The following is a 20,220-nucleotide window of genomic DNA, read 5'->3' on the forward strand; positions in this document are numbered from 1 at the left end:
GGGTGTATCCACTACAGCCCAGCCTTTCATGGACTCATATCCTGGTTCCTTCAGCTCTCAGAGAAGATAAAATGTATCTGTTCAAAAGGTAGTTTAATGTGTTTACAAACAATGGGACATGTTCTCTGGGACTCCATGAACGCAACTGGGCTGGATTCCGATACGCCACAGGAACTGAAACCTATAGGGTCTATTCAGAGAGGTTTGCAGGGCGATGTGCCTTTAGGATTTGGGGTTTTGTTTTGGGAGGTGGTTTTTTGGTTGTTTTTTTGTGTTTTGTTTTGGTTTTCATTCATAGCTTGACAAAAAGCAACATCTCGAGAGGAAACACTCCAATTTCAACAGTACCACATTTTCCAATGACAACAAAAACATTCCTTTAATTATTTCCAAATCACATCTAATATTTAGTCACTGAGAGATGTGGCAATGCATCTGGGGGGTTTCTCCAGCGCTATCCTGACCCCATCTCACCACCTTGGCTCTCAGCTGTATGTGGTTTCCATTGTAGCCACCTACACCCCTCACTCACCAAAGAAAGTACAGTTGCACTTACAGCGATGGATATTTGCAAGTAAAAACCACAGCCTCTTGCTTCTCCAGCGCAGAGCTGAGGTGGCATCTCTGGAGGTGGCACACAGCAAACCTGAACTGTGCCCTCAGCTGTGGGGTTTCTATCAATCCCTCCCAGAGCCATCCTCCTGCACCCTCCTCATTCATGTCCAGCTGGTAATACAGAGTGGAAAGAAAACAATCCTCCATATTTTTCCAGACATTAGGGCTGCTCTGGCTAACTCTGTCCTAACAAAGAACATCATGGGACCCTCAGAGGCCACACGTGGTCAGGAAACAGCTTTCAGATTTCTGAGAGGCAGCTTCTCCTGTCACGCTGGAATAATTTTCTCGCGGGTGACTCGGAGCACAAGGGCTGCCTCCCTGCCACCTACCACCCCGAAAACAGAGAGTAGCCCATAAAAGGTGCTGGTGAGGTAATGGTCTCACTTCTCGGAGCAAGGGAGCACAGTGGTGAGAAAGAAAGAGCATCGTTCTAGGAATGAACTGGGCAGCAGTTTGACTATGCCTCTTTTTTTACTGCATATTATTACAGCATCACATTCATAGTCAAGGGTCAGCTACCATTTCCTGGGGTTTATAACTTGCCTGTTTTAATTAACATCAGGCTGAAACTTGGTAGGGAGGTGGGGTCAGCCCAGATGTTAATGTTAGTCCAAAACTGCCTTGTATCAGTGGTGTTATTTAAAATATATTAAACAGGGAATGTTTAGGGATGTGCTGATTCCAGGGTTGTATTTTAGGCAAATAATAAAGACAAGGCTTCATTTTGGAAGAAAGCAATTTGGCATAGACCTTGTGCCTCTCTGAGGGGGCTCACCACTGAGAGATGGGAAGAATCACCTCTCTGCTGTCCAGAGGGGCCTCCTCTGGACCAGATCACCCAGCTGCCCTGGCCAGGCTGCTCTGAGGTCTCTGCAGGGCTGATATTAGCTCAGATGCAGTGGTTTGTGAATTCGGCTGCACCCTTTCACTCACCAGGAGAAACAGTTTCTGGACGTTCCTCTGCCCTACAGAAGTAGAGCCCTCCTCTGGGTTTTCCACTGTCTCCTATCCTCTATTATCCTGCATAATGAAGAACTGACTATTTAGAGTTAGCTAGGCAGACGGGCAATAACATTTTAAAGAGTTGCCTTTAATATGCGTTCTCCAATTTCCAGGATATTTTTGCTGGTATTGGAAGACACTAGTGCAGTTACAGCTACAGCCAAGTGGTCACTGCCACTTCTGCAGTATTTGCTCACAGAGACACAGCTACTCTTCGCATATTTGCAAACTGTAGAGGTGATCTGAATTAAACACACCTTATGAACAGATGCACTGGGACTTGGCACCACCTTTTTAGAAACCCCTCATACAGTTAACAATTCAACTGGTGGTTGTCTTAAGAAATTGCTGTCTTCACTATTCTGGCAGTGGATGAGCGTGTGCAGTGTTGAAGTCATTTTTGGTGAATTAAAGACTGGCAGGCACTCTCTACCTTAAGTCTGAATGCCAGTGCTGTTATACATATAGACTATTGCCTGTTGTTTTAACCCAGATTTCTGGGTTCCCCATGTCCATGTCACATTCTATAGCTTCAGCTCAGTCAGGCTGACTTATAATCTCCGTGTCCTGTTTTTGTTTAAAACAAGACCTGTTCTCTTTTAGTGAATTTTCCTTTCAGCTAAGTTCTTCTAAGTAACTGCACTTTTCTGAAGACGGCTGCATGTTTTTCCAGACATTGTTCGCTCTGGAGCTGAATGGCAGCAATGGTATGCAGAAGAGGCCCAGGTTTACATTTATTGCTATGGCAGCCAAGGTTACTGATACATTTTGCACATCCCGTAAGTGAGAGCGGCGTATTTGCCAGGAGGGGTGGACAGAACAGGTGACTAAAATTGACCAACCAAGTGCTCCATCCCATACATGTCATACACTCTATAAAAGCAAGAGATCACGAGGGTCTCACTGTCTTTGACCATGGCTGACATCTGAAAAGGACCAGGCCTGTCAGGCCTGTGAGCCCGAGCCTGGTTGCAGGCCCTGCATCCCTGGATCCCATTCCAGTTTACTGCGGGGTCCAGCCCAGGACTTCTGGGTGCCCGCCCTGCAGCCATCACTGCACTACCCCAGGAAAATCGAGATTGGTTTGGTATATTTTGTATTATTTTCTCTATTTATTAGTTAAAAATGCTTTACTAATGCTACTTTTTCCAACTTGCAAGTCTCTCTCCCTTTGCTTAGTGGGGAGGGCAGGAGGCTAACAGAGAGCATCTGCCACAGTTTGTCACCCCGCAGTAAATGGTGACACTGTTTCTCCACTCACCAGCCTGCAAACTCAAAAGCTCTTGTAGCTTTAGGAGCAATCTCAGCTTCCTCACTAGAAAAGTCATCACCAAAAACCAGCATGTTTGCTTAACCAGCCTCCATCGCTGGATTGTGTCTCATTTGCTCATCTAACTGAGTATCCAGCTTTGAGGCAGGACCTGGTGCTCTACTCCTGCTACAGGCAGGGAGCTGAAGTAGCAAGAGAATAAGAGACTTGCCAGAGGTGATAGTGGGAATCAGTGGCAGAAGTGGGAACCGAACACATTCTTGAGCTCTGAACAATTGCCCATTCTTCCCCAAGATCCAGTGTCTTCCTAAGGACAAATACAGACCTTCGGCTCTTGGCTCTAGAGGGGGCTTGGGGAAAACAGCCCAGAAAACAGCCCTAACTGGCATGCTGCTTGTCACAACAAACAAGAAAGAGAATCAGATCTTCAGCCTGTGGGGACTGTTCCCAAAGGACACAGAAATGATAACTAAGAGAAGCAAATCTATTTCCAGTTAGCTTAAAATTATTCTAGAAAGGGTCATCTATCTGTTAGAAAAAAGTCAGAAATCCATACATCAAAGACAACTAAAAAGCGCTTGTTAGTTTGCCAGTCACATTATGCTTTGAGCTAAGCACTGGTCTGCCCTGTCCCCAGTCTCCTTCCTTTTCTGAATAAATTAACAGAGAAGTGTCATATCATCACTCTTGCTACATGTGAATGCCCAAGACTAAATGTTTAGGGATGTAACTGGTACAATAGATTTTCCTTTCATGGGAAAGCTATCAAAACTGCTCCAGGCAAAAAGTGACATTTCTCCAACACTAACAGAGAAAAATGCTAACAAGCTAATTTTGCCTGTTTTGCTTTAATTTTGATTAGGGACTCACTGGCTACAGGTAAATATCTCAGTCTGATCGAGTTGAAAGTGTGCTGTTTGCTTTGTCTTCACTCATTAGCAAACAGCAGGAGCAAATATAGTGGGTAAGTTGATTACAGCTCTTGGCTCCTTTCACAAGCAAGCAGTGAATTCCTGAGGACCATATTCCACCTCAGTGTTATATCCCCTGCTGACCCACACAAGAGTCACACACCCTGAGATCATGGCTAGATCACCTTACTGGTTTTGGGGGATGTTTTGTAGCTTTATTTAGTTTGTGTAGGGGTTTTATTCATGGGTTTTGTTTGTTTGTTTTTAATGTAAAAATCTGATTAATTTCACCAGCTCTTTCCTGGATGCTTTTTATTGTGTTTACCTTCAGAAACAGCAACATTTGATTGTGTGCTGAAAAGCTGCATGTTGTCTTGTAAACTCAAATTATTTTCAGGTGTGTTCTGTATTTTTTCTCCCAGAAACTTAAGATGCTTCTGTAGCAAATACATAGGTATAAGTATTTATGGAATCCTCTTTGTTTTGTTTCTTGGAAAGACAAGAGTCCCTTCTGCTCTTGTACCACAGCACACCAGACAGAAAGGGCATATTTACCAAAGGAGGAAAGGGACATCATTCTGATCCTGCCCACAGTCCCTACCACCATCAGATGCGCTGAATGCATCAGTGCTAGCAAGATCATATTTTCCTTTTGCCTTTAGTACATTTTCCAAAGAGCCACAGTTCCCTTACAGAGTGAAAATGTAGAAGGGCAATAGATGTTTCTGCAAGCCAGAAGCAAAGAAGCTGGGAAACAAGGAGCATCAGTAGCACGGGTATCATATAACTACCTAAGAAGGAACGAGAGCATGGTAGTTTACTGTTCATGGATATGAAAAAATTGCAAGTAGAAGGAAGAAAACTAAACACATGGAGAAATAGTTCTGCATTAATGTGGGAGTCTAATCAGCCCCCAGTGCCACATACCATGATGTATGCAATAAACAGGAGATGGTGAAACAGGAAAAGATTGGGAATCAGACCAAGTCATTCAAGAGCCTCCGGTTCTCTCCTGGGCCCACTTGTTTATGCCTAGAGACCAACACTCAATGCCTGGGAACATCCATACCTCTTGACATCCTAGTCCTGTCTAGGCAAATATTGGCAAGACCCTAACCAGCAGATTTGCAGCACTTGCTCCAGGAGTAAGCAACTCCCTTGGGATTGTCAAAGAGGACTCAGGGCACTCTTACGGCTCTGGCTTTTCACTGTAGTTGCAGTCAGATCTTCCCTGCTTGGGAAGATGGAGCAAGGAAATCCATCAGAAGATGGATGTACAAGGAAGGAGTTCCCCACATTAAGGCACAGCAAAGCCCATGGCCAACCCTTACTGTGGAAACCATGATATAACTCTTTGGAACACATGGGAGTTAGTGGGACCACAGGTTACATTTTGTATCATCCCTTGGACAAATATTAACAAATTACCAGAGCAGTGTAAGCAGAGGTAGGCTTGGATGGGCTTCCCCCCCAGCACTGACCCCACCAAAGCTGTGGCCTTAAATTGTCTTGCCTGCAAAATCTGTTTAATCTTTTTCCTTCCTCATTTTAACTCTCAGAATCTGAGATGCATCACAACATTATCACAAACCTGCACCCCTTTAGAGGAGAAGACTGAGTTTTGTGAGACCAAGAAAGCTTTGACTTTTTTGTTTAATGTCAGGGGTTTTCTAGCAGGCAAATGTTATAAGCAGTCCCCAAGATCTGGGGATGCAGATTCAATAAAGGCAGACAAAAGATTTGAGGTTATGTTCTTCAGAGGGGAGCCTCTTTTGTTTGTTTGTTTTGTTTTTACTCAAAGGGCATTTTTAATTTGTTCCTTGGTTAGCTGTTTCCAAATATATTTGTCTCTGCCATCTTCTTCCTTTCCTGCCTCTCTCTGGTTCTGATTTTCACATCCATTAGTGAGCACATCACCAGTGGGACCTCCTCTCTAGAATTTGTTTATAGTTAAAAATCAATTTCTTCTCAGAAAAGAGGATGAAGAGGAAAAAGTGCAAGAGAAAAGGAGAAAAAAATGATAAAAGAGACTAAGAAAAAGAAAAAAAAAATCGCACAGACTTTTGTATGAGACTGGACAGCCTCCCCAGTTTACAGGGAGAACCCTTATACCATGCACTGGCTTTGAGTCACAGTGCTCAAAACCATATTGTTCTCAATTTATTAATTGAAATATAGAGAAGACTAAAAATAAGACATATTAGACTGACTACTAAAACTATATGCCTGACCTCTCACGAGCCAGCTACCATTTCTTCAAGCAACTTGACAACTTTTCACAGGGAAAACGCTTCCACAAGCAGCAGGATGCAGAAAATGCTTTCCAAGAGTTTGTCAAATCCTGAAGCATGGATTTCTACACTACAGGAATAAATAAGCCCTGGAGAAGGAGAACCAACACCTGCAGCAGCACCACCTGGGGCAGTTGGAGGCAAAGACTGAGGCCACGTGGGACGAGGCAGCTGAGGCCGAAGTCAAGCCACAGGATTTGGCAGCACAGCTGCAAGAGAAGGAAGCACAGCTCCAGCAGGCTGAGCAGACCCCATGGGTGCCAACAGCACAGGCAGCTGCCCACAACAAATGACTCTGCAAGCTGGAGATGAAGCAACGCTGCCTCCACGACACCATCCAGGACCTCAAGGGATACATCCGGGTTTTTTGCTGCATCTGGCTGGTTTTACCTAAGGAAAAGCAGAGGCAGAAGGGCCTGAAGCATCTTCTCCCCCATGACAACAAGACGCTGGTGCTCTGCAAACCAGAGGAGTACCATGTGGGGCGTGAATGCCACAGCAACCTCTGCTACATGTTCACCTTTGACTGTGTTTTCCCCCCTGGTTGCTTCCCAGCAGGAGATCTTTGAGGAAATCTCATTGTTGGTGCAGTGCCCAAAATACAGAAGCTTCCAGCCCAACTCACCATCTCACAGGACGGTGGGGAAGGACTCACCTCAGTGCTCCCAGTGTGCAGAGGGTTTCAGGGAGGGGGTCAAACATCAGAGTACACACTTTAGCAAGCTGGTGAATGGCAATCAAACCTAGAAGTCACAGAAGCAGCTGGTCAATACAATAGAAAATTGGTAGGAAAGCTGGGTGGGGGGTAGGGTGAGCAAGAGCCTGGAACCACTCTTAAACCCTGAGCTTTGCTGCAAATTGCAAGAGAGGCTTTTCCCAACATCCTCCCTGCTCGCCATGAGTCACTACTGAGGCTCCACATTGAGTCATTGCCATTTAGAGCAGCATTCCCTTTCAGACTGCACAAAGCAAAGGAGCCTTATTAGTAAATTTATTGAGTATTTCATTAGATCAATATGCAGTATGATTTAGGAGCCTCTGCCCAGGCTCTTTAAATCTATTTAATCAAACCAATTAATAAAAAAATCTAGAAAGTTGAAACATACGCTGTAAGGTGCATCGTAAATATACTCCCTTACTTATGCTTTTGATCTCAGCCAGGTAATTAACGGCTTTGGTTAAGTTCAAGTCATTCCCTCATGCCTGCTCATGGTCATAAAGCCATAGAGCTATGCACAGCTCATGGATTTATTATGTTTTTTTCCAGTTGCAAAAGTTTCTCTAGCTCTGCTTCCATTATTTTTTTTTTTCCCTCCCTTAACTCCACCTATGCAGACTTCTGTGGCTCTACATCCAGGCTACAACAACAGCTGGGACACAATGGAATAACACAATGGAAAACAGGGCCCTTTTGGCTTCCAGCTTGTAGGATACCATAAATACAACTGAAACCAGGACATCCCAACTGTTTTGCCAGAGCCGTAAAGTGACTATCGCACATGCCAGACTAATACTCCTCAGTGGAGCATCAGCTTCATTTCTTGAGATGAGACAAACCCGGGAGGACATTGACCTTTTACCTTCCTCATCCAAAAGCAAAGGGATGGGAATATATTCCTCTGTGGAATTAAGAGGATCTTAATTCTTCACCTAGAAAACTCTCAGCCATTTAGACAAGCATGGAGGAAGCTGGAGGGAGGAAAAAAAAGTTTCCATCACAGGGGGGATATGTAGTATGCTGGAGAGAGAGGGAGGGAGAGCATGAACACATTTCTTCCCAGAGTCTTTAAAGTCAAGATAGCAGCTTTATCTTACTTCACAATCAAGGAAATCCAGGCTCTGGGGGAGAGAGACAAGGGACAGATGAATGGATTTCCTCTAAGCACATGCAATATATATCAGTATCTGAAGAACATTGGTCATAACTCTTGGACAGTACCCCAGCAAAAAATAAATAACGAGTGCTAGCTCACCAGCTGCTTGGAGCAGGAGAGCTGAGGCTGAGCACACTGCCAACAAGGAGCTTCTCTCTCCCTTCTGCTCACAATGAACATCTAGTTTTACCTGAACAGCTATGGGAGGTGGAAGGAAAAAACCCCACACAAAAAACCAGACTCACTTTTTAAAAAACAAACAAAAATACACCACACACAATTCCCTAGAGAAACAACTTATCTTTCCAAATGTGTGTCAGGTTCATTTTCCATAGCTATATGAACATCACAGGAACTATACTGATGTCTTGCAGGTGATGACTAGGCCTACATAAAATGTCAAATGTCCTTCTATTAGGGATCAGATGTGTTTGGTAAAATAGTTTAAGACAAATGTGGAGCACTGTGGGAGACCTGAGAGGTGGCATTTCTCATTCTGTGCTTTATGCCACCACTCTTCATTCCCAAATAAAATGAGCAGCTCTGTGAGCTCCTAAGAGGCTCCCATGAGGACTTCCTGATCTAGACAGACAAGCCAGAAACAGAACAGAGGAGATCTTACCTCTGAAAGACAGGACAGTGCCCCAACACTCATCCATGACTTGTACTCAGGTTTCTCAACACCCAGTTCAGCCTTCTCACAGCTTGCACCTTTCAGAAATAACCTACCACCATCTGTGGTGAGGATTACAGTAAACTCCCAGTTTTATCACAAGAACCCTGGAGGAAAACATCCCTTTTCTATACATCACACCTCAAAACACTTCCTACAGCCTGAGACCTCCTGGGAAACACTGACAGCCACAAGATCTGGAGTGGGTTCCCTACTGCAAGAGGGGACAGCAGGTGGTGTGAAAGGAATAAAACTGGTGTGCAGCAGTGAGAGGGAGATGTCTGCTGGTTCCCCAGCTCTACCAAAAGCTTCAGGATGAGTCAATCTGACCTTGACTGCATAAGTGGGAGTTCACAAATGGATCAAAGCTTTAACGTAAGCCTAAAAAGGGCACAGACCATAGCCTTACTTTAGTTTTCAGTTGGGCTTTCCATTGCAGGAGCAGCCAGGTGGCAAGGAAAGGAGCAGAGGGGATGATCCCTTCCTGGAGAGCACAAGATACCCATCACAAATCCTTTGAAGACAGCAAGAGTCCTTCCACCAACTTCAGCCAACCTTGGACTCAGCCCAGGGCTTGCAGCTGAACAACTCACTGGTCAGGTTTTTCTCTCCACAGCAAAGACAGAAAGAAGATACTGGTCTCAGAGCAGGTTGGGGTCCATGCTGATGAGACCCCTCTGGACTTTATTCCAAGCAGCAATGGGCCAGCCAGATTCTCTTTAATATCTACTCAGTACTCATGGGATCAGAGCAACAGCATTATCAATTGTGTCTTACAGACAGGGTTTTTAAACTTGTCAGGCCCCAAAATGGGGTTCTTCCCCACCAACATCCCTCCCCACCCCTGCCCCCATCCCAGAATCTGAGGTGACCGTGTTCACTGGGCTTTTGATGAGTTGCCACCACCGTGGTCCCATTCCCACCCAAACCATGTTCAGCTACTGGGGGGTGGGCAGGGAAAGAAGGGCAGTAAAAAGACTTCTGAAAGCAGGAAAACAAATCCATAGCTAGTAAATTATATATAGCTCTTATCCCACAATTAGTTTGTAATTCTGAAGGACTGCAGACAGTCAGACTCCTGTGTAATAATCCCCGAGATCAGATTCACATTGAATTGAAGGACTTTGAAGAAAGAGACACACAACAAGAATTAGGCCAGTATCTATACCAGTTTACACTAGTAAATCGTCTGTCCCTATAAGGGTCTTTAGCAAAAATCTAAGGCTCCTTCTTCAGTTAGTTTTTCATTTGCACAAGTTCTTCTCCCCTTTGAAGGCTTTCTCAAACTCAGAAACTCAATCTCAAACTCAGATTCCTCTTCACCAGCTGGTTATAATAGGGTTACACCTACCTCACACCATTGTAAGACATAGTCAGGAAACAGACATTGCTGCAGGTGAAAAGATACATATTTCCAGTTTGGATAAGTAGGAAAAGCCATTGAAAATAATGTGTCTTTTATACATCAAATTATATTATATTTTGTGAAATGGGTGGTGTTTGAATTTATCCATTCATCATAAATATTGATTACTTGTATAGTAAGTGATAAATCAAAATGTGGTAATCACTAAATCAAAGATTTATATGGGTAAAAAGCAGCAAAGCAATTAATCAATTCCCTGTACAGCCAATGATTAATTAGGTTCCAGTCTGAAAGTGTATAGGCTGGTTTACAATTAAGACTCTTACAGATAGGCTTTATATATTTTTTTCCCCCTAAACATCCTGTTCTTGAAAAGGAGATAAGTTGACCCCAAACAAACAATGCTCTGAGAAGGATCAGATGATACAGTTGTGTGTTTACATTCATGGCTCTCAGCTCCTAGAAACACACACCAGAGAAGACAGAAGGAGCAATATGTTGCTGAAGTCTCATAGTCAGACTCACCGCTCTGCCTGGGCTTGCTCTGTACAAATGCATGAAATTTGTGAGCTAAAGCCAGAGAGACCCCCCTGGGGCAGTATGGATCTTGGAATCCATCTCTATCCACTGTCCCTTAAGGCACTAACAGAGACTAACATGGATCCAGGTCACTTCTGACACCCCAGATATGGCAGAATTTGCAAGTGCCACCAGCCCTTGTGACAAGCAGCCCCAGCCCCCTCAGATAGAGGGACTCTGGTCATCTTCCTGCACACACCAGTGCCACCGGCAGATGGTAAAGCTGGAAGCATCACAAAGTGCCCCAGATCCCCCTGTCTCAGAGGAAAGTGTATCCTGAGCCCTGGGCAGAGCCAGCTGCAGCATCCCAGCAGTGGGTCCAACCTGGTCCTGCCTGTACTTGCTGGTGGCAGGGACCAGGACATCACCCAGGGCAGACCACAGGCTGCTCTTCATACACCTTACACAGAGGCACAGTGAGCAGATACCAACAGGTTATCATCACTTCCCCCATACAGACCACAGGAGAAACTTTTGGCATGTCCCACCTCCATGCTTCTGTTGAACTGGGAGCACTGGGGCCGAGAGGAAATCAGCTGTGCAGCTCAGAGCTGGCAAAAGACAAATATTGTTCCCAAATTCTCCTGCCAGGAAGAGCTCCTCCTTATGCCAGCCAGCTGTTTGGCAAGAGTTGTTTCCTGCTTTTATTCATTCTAATGCCTCAGCCAGGCCAGTTCTTGTGCCTGGGAGAGAGCAGCATCCACACCACGTGACGGTTATTTTATTTCATCCTTCTCCCTTCTTCCAGAGAGCTGAAGAACAGGCCTGAGACCAGCTAAAAGCTGGAGAACAGCAGCAGAACACACTACTCTGGCTCAAGGTACACCCTTACTTCAGAAGGATGAAGCCCCAGTTCATGCAAAATGCTCTTTTTTTCAGCTTGATGCAGCATCGCTACAACGTAAATTCAATGGCTGCTGACTGTCAGTAGTGACCATTACACATCTGCACGACAGCTGTATCGAGCTTTATCGGTGTCACTGCTCAGGTGAGCAGGAGTCAGACCTGAAAGGAAAACTATCCAGTAAGGAAAATACCTCATACTGGAACAGGTTTTCTTTGTCTGTTTTTTTTCCTTCCAGCATTCTTTAGGGTGCTGACTTTACCTCCCTTTCCTAGCAGGACAAGCGATAGGCAAGCAGAGAGATGCCTCCAAGCCCTGTGTACTTTGGCTGAGAGACACTAGCCAAAGCCTCCTTCATCCTGGCACTAAATTACTCTGAATAAGTCTTTCCGTATGATGTGCATATTGAAAACACAGAGATCGTGAGTCCGCAACCCCATGTGTGCGCCTTTCTAAGGCTGTCCACATGTCCAGCTAAGCGAGGTGAGAGCTCCGGGTCTGTGTGCAGAGGTAGTAACAAATTCCCAGGTAGTTAGTTTACTCATCCAAAAGATGCATTTAAAAGTTACCCAAACAATTCCAGATTAAAAAAAAAGAATCCAACATTTTTTAAGAATCAGTCCAATCATATTGTTTGGCATTTTGAAAATGAAATATTACAGCTCCATATTTCAACAGGAAGGTTTGGAGACCACGTTGGCTCAAACTAAGGCTTTTTATACATAGACGTATACTTTTTTCAAATAGAAAAAACAACATGTTTTGCATAATTCAAAGTGTTAGTTTTCAGAAGAGATGACAGTGGTGAGAGCTATTTCAGAAGAAAACTTGCTTTGTGTTCCCTTAAAATGGTGAACAAACTGAAAAATTAGTTATTCGCACAGTGCAGTTCGGGCCCAGGCAGAGGTACATCATAAGTCTCTCCTAGTCGGCAACTGATTTTTGATGCTGCTTCACCTCCGTGGGTAATAACTGGACAAGGCGTGAGAGCATCATGTGGCTGATGGCAGCTGCTTTGCAGAGGTTGCAGAGAAACATCCTTTCTGCATAGCATTGCCTGCAAATGCTCTTTTTGACCTCATTTTGCCTTGACGCCTGCATTACGCACTCCAAATCTGGCTGCCTACCTTGCTCTCAAGCCTCTTGTCTCTACTTATTTGTGTTAGGCACAGGACACATGGACAACATAACCAGAGCAATGCCGAAACTGTAACCCGACCCCACATGTTCTGAGAAAAGCAGAGAAAATAGCACTTTTTTTGTTGGGAAGAGAGTGAGAGGGAAGCAGGAGTTGGGTTAAGGAATCAGCTAATTAGCCTCATCTACATTCTAGCTCCATGGTTCACAGGTACTAAATCACTCCTGACATATTTAGGTTGCCATTTATTACCAAAATTATTCAGTGTGAATTTTGCCATTTAAGACTTGTTAAGAAAAATACTTATGTCTTCAGAGTCACTCCAGCTCTGATCCTTCCTGACATAACAGCACCAGTGGGCCATGGTTTAAGTGCACAGTGCCTGCCCACAGTAACAACCCAGGCACACAGCTGGATACACAGCTGTAATGGACAGAACTGCTGGGTTCAGATCTAAAGACTGGGGTGCTCAGAGTCAAAAAAACCCTACACCTCCACCATTGCCCACACAGCTACAAATTAATATCTCCTGCTATGATACTCTCAGCATTCAGTTCAGTGTTCCAAAGATATAGTGAAGATTTTACACACATAGAAACTTAACATCCAACTCACAGTCTTGAAACTCTACAAAGTGGAAACATAGCCTTATGCCAAAGGATACACACAGGTACATACATCACACGACTATTAAACTGCCTTACAGTTTTATTTAAGTTTCCATTGTTCATCAATGGGTTGCCCAAATTATGTTGGGCCACAGCTCTGCCCTCAAGAGAGAAAAAAACAAAAAGAAACAAAAAAACCCCAAACCAACCAAACCACACCCAAACAGCCTGTAAGTCAAATCCTTACTATGCCCTTGAGGAAGGGAACCTATGGGGCCACTCAGCAGACAAGGCTCCCTAGAGAACAGGTAGATTTAGAACTACAAATATAGAAGTCACTTCCCCACAGCTTGCTACCCACCTGCAGTCCAGGCTCCAGCTCCACCAAGTCCCTCTCTCAGCTCTGCTTCACTCTTGCTCTGCTTTTTAAATCCCAGCCCAATTAAAGCCTCCCACCCTTTCAGGTGAAACCACTAAGCCTGGATTATCACACCCCACTCTCCAGCCCAAGCCTTAACACTTATGGACACCAGTACCACCAGTGCAGGGAGATTTCAGCTGGTTTCTACGAGCCAGCTTTGCAAATAATAGCTGTACATGATATTTGCGTTGGGTTGTGTCTCTGCTCAGACCACCACTACTCTGGCAATCGTGCCTCTGGTCACCAGTACCACCAGCTTCTCTCTTTTCTGCTGTGTTCTCATTGTTCTTCTAATGGAGAAATGAGATTTATCACCTTGTGTGCAACTGTGTCTGTTTACATCTGCAGGTCCCCATTTAATAACTTTAAGATGCAACGGCTAATTTCAAAGAAAATTTGTCAGAGCAACTGAGGTCTCAGAGATATGAAGTTCATGCAGGTTTTATGAAAATAGATTCCTGGATGGAGGAAACTGCTTTTATTAATGTCTCCCACAGAGAAAATGCTAATAAACTCATCCTTTATTAGACATGAGAGAGCCAATGTAGAAAAGAAATGGTGGAATTCCAGCTCATCAGTCCTGCTGCTCATGGAAAATATTGTATAATCTGAATTTAGTTTGCTCTGAGACACTGCAGCCAAAGATAACTAAAAAATTAAGAGTTGCCTGTACATTCTCATATAAATTAGCAAATAAAGCCCACCCTACATTTGAGGTGAAATTCCTCACATTACTGACAGGCTGAAGATGAATTTTAATTGTATATTTTTAGCTGGCCAGTTCCTCTGTCACTGAAAATCAATATGAGTCCACACGTGTGAACAAAGCAAAGCCGATTTTCACTGCTTTACTCCGTATTATTATTGGGAATATATTAATTCTGGGATCTCTGTGTTCAAAGATGAAAACAAAAAGAGCTTTTTTTCATTTTAAAAAACGTGAAAGTGGGAGGGGTTAGTTGGTAAGATGTTTCCAATGAATGGGTCTTGATTTTGCAACTGGCTTCCAACGGAGTCCAAGGCAATCCGAATTCGACTTTCAGGCTATCGGCTGAGCTATTTTCCCAGGCATTTGAAATAGATGAGAAGTAACAGTGTTTTTTTTCCCTTAGCCAGGGCCAGTTTCCATTCAGAGGTGCAAATTCAGATTTATCTACTACAAGAAGCTTAATAAAAAACACCCTTTTCCCCCTCCCCCAGTCATCGGTTATCATAAACAAATCCCTCAGCAGAAGCTAAAAAGAATATACTTGGAGGTTAAAAGCAGCCTTTAAAAGAAAATGATGTTGTACATCATCCCAAAATTTAATATGACTTTATGCACAATAGTAATGTGCCTGGTAATGCAAAGATTTTTCTAAAGTAGCTTAATAACAATCCAATATTCTCTTCCTTAAAAAATGAAAATGTATGTCAAAAAGGGATCTAATGTAGCTGCATCTTGTATCCATTGACGGAGAGAGCTGATTTACATAGATAGCATTTAACATACTATCATCATTATCCTATCAGTCTTCTGTCTAATCTGGAAGCCTTGAGACAGAGTTCTCAATGTTCTCTGAGGTAAAAAAAAAACACCAACCAAAATGATGGTAAAGGGGGAGAAAAAAAGCAGCGAGGGACAGATGAATATCAAATCAGATGAGATAAAAATGGGATTTTTTTTTTAGCCAGCATAGTATGAGCTTAAAATGCTGAAAAGTGGATAAAACAAATAATGTTTAAGACTGTAGCATATGGTACCACAATGATGAGGAATAAAAGAGAGAATTATGTTAATGGTTGGGCCTGTGTGTGCTTGTGGAGACTGCTCTGAGATTGCTTGTGATGGCTTGAAGGATACAGATAGATAGCGTGGATCTCTGAAATCCAGACGGTATATAATATTTGTTTCCTTTCCCTCTTACCCGCTTTTGCATGAATTTAATGGGTGTGGAGGATGTAAGCCACGGAAGGAGGCCTTCCACTCTGAGCAAGATAGGGCCATATGAAAACCTAGACAGAGTGAAACCATCCCCACTGAAGTTAGTTTTGTGCTTCTCTCTTTTTGGACCAAGTTTTCATTAAATTGCTCATCTTCAGCACAAGTGTCTGGTTGTGACAACATCTCCTATCCCTTGCTCTCCTTTCCTCTGTTCACCGCCTTTCTTTAAACTCAATAAACCCACCAGCCCCTGCACCTTTCCCAGCCCCGGTGTCTCTCCCTGCAGTGCGAAGGGCTGCCCCAAAGCCCCACAAATTGTACTAAAGCCTCGCAAACTGCCCCATCAGCAGGTAGGACCAGGTCTGCAGGTCCTGCTGCTGTAATTGCCATGCACAATTCCCCCTGACACCGTAGGACCGCAGCTTTAAGGGTGGAAGAGAAGAAACGGTACTTGTGTTTGTCCAAAAACCTTTTCTCTTGAAAACAAGGCAACTAAGCAGGTGGCAGCTCAGAAAGGCATGTGAGGAGGTCGGGGCAGAGCTCAGGTCAGCACCTTAGGGCATCAAAAACAGCAGAAGAGAGCTGGCAGCCAAGGAAACCGTGCGAGCTCCCGCGTGAGGTGACCTCACAGCCCCGTGGCTGCCTTTGCTGCACTCTGCACCTTCAACTCTTATTGCGGGGGCTTAACTGCAGCCACCCGAGCGCGGCCAAGCTCAGCTCTGATGCTGGGCTGTATCCAGGAGCCGCCTGGACTGTGCTCTCCTCCTTACGCCGCTCTGCACTCCCTTTGTTTGGGGGTCCTGGTGGACAGCAGGATGACCATGAGCCAGCACTGTGCCCTTGTGGCCAAGAAGGCCAATGGCATCCTGGGCTGGATTAGAAGGGGGGTGGTTAGTAGGTCGAGAGAGGTTCTCCTTCCTCTCTACTCTGCCCTGGTGAGACCACATCTGGAATATTGTGTCCAGTTCTGGGCCCCTCAGTTCCAGAAGGACAAGGAACTGCTGGAGAGAGTCCAGCGCAGGGCCACGAAGATGATTAAGGGAGTGGAGCATCTCCTGTGTGAGGAAAGGCTGAGGAGCTGGGGCTCTTTAGTTTGGAGAAGAGGAGACTGAGGGGTGACCTCATTAATGTTTATAAATATATAAAGGGTGGGTGTCACGAGGATGGAGCCAGGCTCTTCTTGGTGACAGCCAACAGTAAGACAAGGGGTAATGGGTTCAAGCTGGAACACAAGAGGTTCCACTTAAATTTGAGAAGAAACTTCTTCACAGTGAGGGTGACGGAACACTGGAACAGGCTGCCCAGGGAGGTTGTGGAGTCTCCTTCTCTGGAGATATTCAAAACCCTCCTGGACGCCTTCCTGTGTAACCTCACCTAGGTGTTCCTGCTCCGGCAGGGGGATTGGACTAGATAATCTTTTGAGGTCCCTTCCCATCCCTAACATTCTGTGATTCTGTGTGATTCTTTTGTGGGGTGGCATCCCTGTCATTTGTCCTTCTCAACCGCAACACATCCCCCCGCACACCTATACACCACCCTGGATATGGGGCAGGGGTGTATTTAGCACAGAGCTATAGGGGCTGCAGCATCACATTAGCATCCAACAAATGCGATCATAGAATCACAGAAAGAGACTCTTAAGATCCAGTCCAACCATGAGCTAACTCTAGCACTATCTCTAACACTGATGATGTTCCTGTCCTGGGTCCACGGCGGAGGCACGGCTGGGCAGAGCCTTCTCCACCCCTCCTCGCACTGAACTGGATGGGGTACATGGCGGCTACTGACCCCATAGCACAAGGGAACATGGGTTTTCTGTACAGTTTTATAGGGACTATTATAGCCTGGGTCATCCCACCTCTCCTGCCAGTCCTTTGTCTCATGCCCACTTGTTTGCCTGTTTGACAGATCGGTTCCCTCAATCCAAACTAAACAACTGCATGATGTAAGGATGTGGCCACCCTCTTTGTCTGAGAAGGCACGGCGGGAATCTCCGCAACAGAAGAGCCCCAGGCGCTGATCCAAATGTGCCTCGAGCAAGTGGAAGCAGATTTCAGTGTTGTTTGGATCAGGTCCTTCAAGAGAAGGAGGAGAAAAAGTAATCCCCCCTAGCAGAAAGCAAGCATTTACTTCTGCCTGCATGCTGTTCACCACACTGGTCTCTCCCAGGACCACAAGCTAGTCCTGCTCAGGGGAGGGCGACGCGCAAAATCCCAAGTGATGGCCATTACCCCGAGTGAGCGCAGGGAATCGGAGGGCACTAAAGGAAACAAAGCATCCCTCTGGTGCTGTCTGTACCACACACGTCTCCATGTCATGCAGCTGCTCAGCCTTCCAGTTAATGCTGCGTCTGCCCCTGCATAGAAGCAAGTATGACGCAACATAAAGCCTGGTCTAGTCACTGCACCTAATTATGAGGAAGAATAGAGCAGATTTTACCCCTACATGGACATGGAGTGCTAAAGCTGTGCTGCCACTGGCGGAGTTCCCCTGTGGTTGTAACTATAGGGCACCCAGCAGGGATTTAATCCTGTTGTAAGTAGCATTATCTTGAGCTCAGATATTTGTTCTGGGCTTCATGGGGTTAGCAGTAGGGATCAGTCCTGCCCCCAAACCTAGTGGTTTTCAAGGTGGAACATGATCATTTTATTAAAGGGATTATGTGCCTTTGTTTGTTTGCAACCACAAAGCACCAGACTCAGCGACTCAGGAGGTGCCTTCCAGTCTTTTGCTGCTGCGTTGCTAATTGAAAGAAAAGCTGCTAGTTTCCTTGTTCTCAACATTTATCACACACATCCCTTGGAGATCTTGCAGAAGTTTTCTGTGGGAGCCCAAGGATCCTGGGACATGAAAACCCTTTCTTGTCTCAGTTTCCTATTTTTTTTCAGAAGTGGAAAAAAACCTGGGACCATAAAAGACTGAGTTGTAACATTATATTTCATAAATACACCTCATTTCACCTGCTTGATATTGTCCTTCTCAAGCACGCACAGTGTGATCAACAGAGCTCACTGCCGTGCAGCAGAAAGGAGACAAAATGTCAGAGATCCAGACTAACAAGAGCCACTCTCCCCACATCTAATCTAGAGCCAGGCTCAAAAAATATGTCCTAGAAAATAAGTTGTACAAAGTGAGTTGCCTGGAGAAGATGAGAGAAAGAAAAAATGAAACGCAGAAACTCTAGCAAACATTTTCCAACCAGTCATGGGGTTAAATGGGCTAATGAAACTCTAAGGAGGAAAGTTTTGCTGAGGAGAAATAGATGTACAGATCTGAGCACCTTTTGGCTGAGTAGGTGCTGCTTTGGTTTGAAGAGGCTGTTTGAGTTATTTACCTCCATCATGGTCTGTGGGACTGTGAGAGAAAAAGTTGCTGGGCACCATGTCCACTCATGCCAGTCAGGCTCGTGCGATTTAGAAGCAGTACCGAGATTTCAGCACATAAATTTCAACCCAGGGAAGCAAAGATCAGATCGCCTCACCCCAAAGATGGGAGAGAAAAGGAAAGACTTTTCTTGAAAGGAGTTCATTTGGAAAAGATCAAAAACAAAGCTTTGTCTTAAATACGGTAACTGATAATGCTCTGATCCTGGAGACAGACATCTAGGCAGATGCAAAGACCTCGTTGAAGACAAACATTAGTGTTTGTAAGATAAAGCCTTTATTGATACTTAAAGTTCCATCAGTTTAACTAAATGTATTTTTAAAACTCATTTAGTGAAAACATGCAAAACCCTTGGGCAGACACTCTAAAATTGTTTTAATGGTTTTAAATTGAATTGGCTTCATGATTCTTTACTAAATTAAACTGTGCTAACTTTAAATTGTTCTGCAAGTAGCCACACAGTACTACGCACAAGATTAACTAAAGCAAGTTTTAAAGCCAATTTCAGTCAAACCACCTTACATGTAAGTGTGGAAAAAGCTTTAAATACAGGAAAATCATTAAATATAGGATGGTGAAATGGCACCTGGCTAAACACACTAAACACACTGAACCTTGTCCACTGAGACCCAGAGTTAGAATCACTTCCAAAACCTGATACATTTACTTTCTTAATTGTTCTGTACAATTTTTTAGTACTCGATTGACTACTGATAAATGGTTTTCTAGAGTAAATCTCTGTAGCTCTCACATTCATTGAAGTCTGCTGTTATTTCAACACTCCAGGAGATTTAACAAGAACTTTTAAACTTTTTTTTTTTTTTTTGTGGTTCCTCCATGGCTTTTTGAGAGGGAAAGCAAAGAGGTGACATTAAAATGGCAGCACCCAGAGACAGCAATGACAGCTCCACAGACTATGATACTGAAAGAGTGACAAGTATTTCTAAAGGCTGCTTTGACAACTCATACCGGAGTTTTCCTTTAAGTTACAATCATTTTTCTGAAGCAGTAAAATTGGTGCCTGAAGGATCTGGAAATGAAGAAATAAAGTTGTGTAAAGTTGGCAGTATCTCAGAGTGCTCATCGAGCATCAGTTATATATATAATGCCCTGTCTTACACCTGCCAAAGTTGCCTCAAGACCCTATTGCTGTGCCATGGTACAGAAGCTTATTAATAAAGCTACCGCTCTGCTTCTGGCAACTCCAAGGCAGCAAAGAGGGAGCAAGTGTGGGACAACGGGCTGGGGTGCCACCCTGGTACCTGTCCCACTCCCTTCTGTCCCCTTTCGGTCACCCCCAGGCCTTCTTAGGACCTT

This window comes from Caloenas nicobarica, chromosome 13 (genome assembly GCF_036013445.1).
Source record: "Caloenas nicobarica isolate bCalNic1 chromosome 13, bCalNic1.hap1, whole genome shotgun sequence".
Lineage (NCBI taxonomy): Eukaryota > Metazoa > Chordata > Aves > Columbiformes > Columbidae > Caloenas > Caloenas nicobarica.